The sequence below is a fragment of the Apis dorsata genome, unplaced genomic scaffold (assembly GCF_000469605.1).
Source record: "Apis dorsata unplaced genomic scaffold, Apis dorsata 1.3 scaffold_517, whole genome shotgun sequence".
In the NCBI taxonomy this organism is placed as follows: domain Eukaryota; kingdom Metazoa; phylum Arthropoda; class Insecta; order Hymenoptera; family Apidae; genus Apis; species Apis dorsata.
Genome location: NW_006263742.1, coordinates 121111 through 124369, shown reverse-complemented (window position 1 = coordinate 124369; position 3259 = coordinate 121111). Strand labels below are relative to the sequence as shown.

At 35.5% G+C, this 3259-nt stretch overlaps 1 protein-coding gene and 1 long non-coding RNA gene across 3 annotated transcripts in view; both read right to left on the bottom strand.

Moving 5' to 3' along the window:
- The window catches only part of LOC102677019 (tyrosine-protein kinase Btk29A), a 164585-nt gene that overhangs the window by 126123 nt on the left and 35203 nt on the right, over window positions 1-3259 (bottom strand). The gene's annotated exons all lie outside the window — the stretch shown is intronic.
- LOC116186227 lies at window positions 72-1469 on the bottom strand. The gene is made up of 2 exons (XR_004151181.1): window positions 350-1469; window positions 72-277 (listed from the first exon to the last, which is right to left on the bottom strand). It is a non-coding gene; the product is annotated as an uncharacterized LOC116186227 (long non-coding RNA).

The window sequence follows — 3259 nt, the reverse complement described above, 5'->3', positions numbered from 1 at the left end:
TTTTTTTTTTTTTTTGTAAATGAATTTCAGGTACCTTACGTATGACGTACATATAAAGAAATATGATTTACACCAGCGATCCATAGGCAGAGAGGATGAGATTTTTATCCAATCCTCTTTCATGATGATTAATTCGAGCCGGTATAACCTTGCCTCGAAATGGCGGATGAAATTGGAAAAAATGTTAGAGGATTGTTTCATGAAAATTGAATATTTCAACGTCTAAAGCAAAGTCTAATCCTCCTTTTTTTAACGCAATTTCTTATCCCGTGGATATCTAGAAAATTATGCAGTTTAATCGTTAAGTTTTATGGAAGATTAAATATTTAAGAAAAAAAAAGAATCTCACGTTGTAATTCACACACTTTCATGTACACATTTCGAATACTCGATTGGATCGTGCGGAAATAAATTGCAAATTTCACATCTGCGAACTTGAAGTGAAATTTGAAATTAATTAATTCAAAGAAAAATTAATGCTTAAATTGAATATTAATAGTTTAAATATTTCGTAATTCTGAAAACACACCACGTCCTCAAGAAAAATCTCCAAATCCTCGACGAGTTTTTGAAGAAAATCGATTATCACTTTAAATGTAGTGTGACCGAGCTCTAACGACATTATGACCGGTGTCGTCTGTGTAAATCGAGTCTTAAATTCCAAGTGAAAATCTAGTCGTGTGTCGTGTACGTGGAACGCATGCAAATGAATCGAATGCACGAGTTTCCTAGTCGAGTTACCACCACCGGCTCTCCGTTCGTTCCGTGTTCTGCTCGAAAAACGAAAGTTTCTGGTAGAAACCGGACCAGAGAGAGAGGAATCGTTTATCAAATACTCGAGTACCGGTACCGCGAACAGAAGTCCCAACTTTTTCCATCGAATCCCCTCCAACCATTGCGAAACTTCCTCGAAACTTCCCTGTCCAAACACTGTTCACATTATTTCGCATCGATCTATGCTAATATCATCGAGAGAAACGAAGAGAAATTCGAGATTTTTCGAATTTATTTTTCATTGTCGAATTGAATTTTAAAAAAACATTTGTCTATTTGTTGAAATGTATCAACTTGCATTGCACATCGATCAGAGAATTCTATCAATTTCCACCAAGTTTCCACTTATCGACAATCACTATTGTCGCTCACTTTGACGTTACCCCAAACTATCGAGGCGGTGACAAGAAGCGAGAATATGGGTTCAAGTTCTGTACGAAACTTTTCAATCGAATACTTTGCGGAAGAAGACCGCTCGGGGCGCTTCGATAGCCGTAGACCGAACTATACAACCTCTGTCGAATCAATTAGCGACTCTCCCCACCATTTCAATTTACAGTCACACTTGTCTTTCTAGTTATTCTCTATCTCCATACTTTGTAGTCTACGATTTCTAGTTACTTTTCTTTCACTTCACTCAATTATAATGAATCAGAAATATTCGATCCATACTATATGGATTGTAAATTATTGAAACCATTTTTTCTGCTATATTTTTCTAATTCTGAAAATAATTAGCATTCCATTTTTTGATCGAGTGATTCGATAATGGAAGGTAAGTAGCATATTAGTGATTGGTTCATAAAATTATCCCCACTATATATGGACTTTTATACTTCACGTCTGAGAGTCACTAGCATTTCATTTTTCGATCATTTGTGATTCGATAGAAAGAGAAAGAATTAACCGGTTGAGAAAACTAGTTACTTTTCCTCTACCCGTTGCCTCTTAATTTACATTCACGTCCCCCTCAACTTGTTTCTCTGTAAAACAGAGAGGAAGAAAGAAATTACGGCGGATTTTGAATAAAAATACACACTTTCTCGCTACTTCAAAAACTTAGAAAACTTAGGAAGGAACTTTTTTCCTCGTTTCGAATCGAGGAAAACTGGATTTCACAAAAGAGGAATACGGCAAGACGAAACAAAGGCGAGAAAGAAAAAAAGAAAAAAATTGAGAAGAGTGTCGCCATTTATCATTCTTCGACTCGGTCACGAATTAAAGCCATCCAACCTCGTGGTAAAACGTCGTGGAAAGCAACTTCTTATTTTCCTCCGTTTCTTATCCAACTTCTGGATTCCAGAAAGATACTTAAAAGGGTATACTTCGCATAACGGGATGCGCTTTCGAGGCGCGGAAGATTACGTAGAAGTACGAGGTAAAGTACGAAGCAAAGTGCACGAGGCAATAAAATTTTTACTTTGTCGTTTTGAAAAACCAGAGAAGAAGATCTACAGTGGCATAATCTGAAACGAAGTCTTAGACAAGTCGTCTTTCAACTTCCCTTTTACGATCTCTTTTTCGAATTAAATTCACGTTCGCAGTGATAATCTTTTCTGCTAATTAAAAATTGAAAAGCACGAAAACGATCCGGATCGAAAAATTTTTTCCTTTAATTAATAAAAATCTCTTCAAACTCTTGTTAAAAGTTGTTAAAAGAAATTTTCTATAATATGCATAACCTATATATTAATTTGTGATTATAATTTACTTTAACTTGTGATTAATTTTTCATTTTTTGATTTTCAATCTCAATCTTCTTTATCATCGAACGAAAATTTCTTGTGAATCCTCTCTTGACAATGTACGAATATAATCAATTTATGACTGATAAGTTGCTTTCGTTCTATCCTTTTTCATTTTATCTCGATTTTTCTGATGAAAGAAAATTTTTACAATTCTCATCTCTTTTTAACAATACGTGTCCACGTTAATTCACGAATATAAATTTAACATTTCTTCCATTGCGTTAATAAAAATATCACGCGATATCCCTCAGAATAATGTAATAAAATATTCCATTTGAATGAAATCACGAAACGAGATATTATAACAATTGGAAAAAAGATCAAGAAATCATAATGATCCAAACATTCATTGAAAATTCGACTCGTTTCCACGTAACGTTCACGAGGAAAGAAGAAGGCGAACGATTTTACTAATCGAATAATCCAGCAATTTCCGCTTCCATCTCGCTTTCGATTCGAATCTCTCACATTTACTCGTCGAATCCATTTTTGAGCGTGCTCGAGCGTGCAAACAGTTTCCACAACTCGTGGTATACAGCTGTTCCGTTTCCAAGGAATATCTCATCCGATTATAATTATTTTCCTCGAGTTTCATCCTCCGAACAAGCGTCGTCGCGCAACTGCGGTCGTGTCTTAGAAGTTGGCCAGTTTGTAGCATTAACACTTTGCCAGATCTAATGAAATTAGCAGTCGAGTATTAGCTCGGTTCGTTGTGAAACTTCAGGCTCAGGAATTTC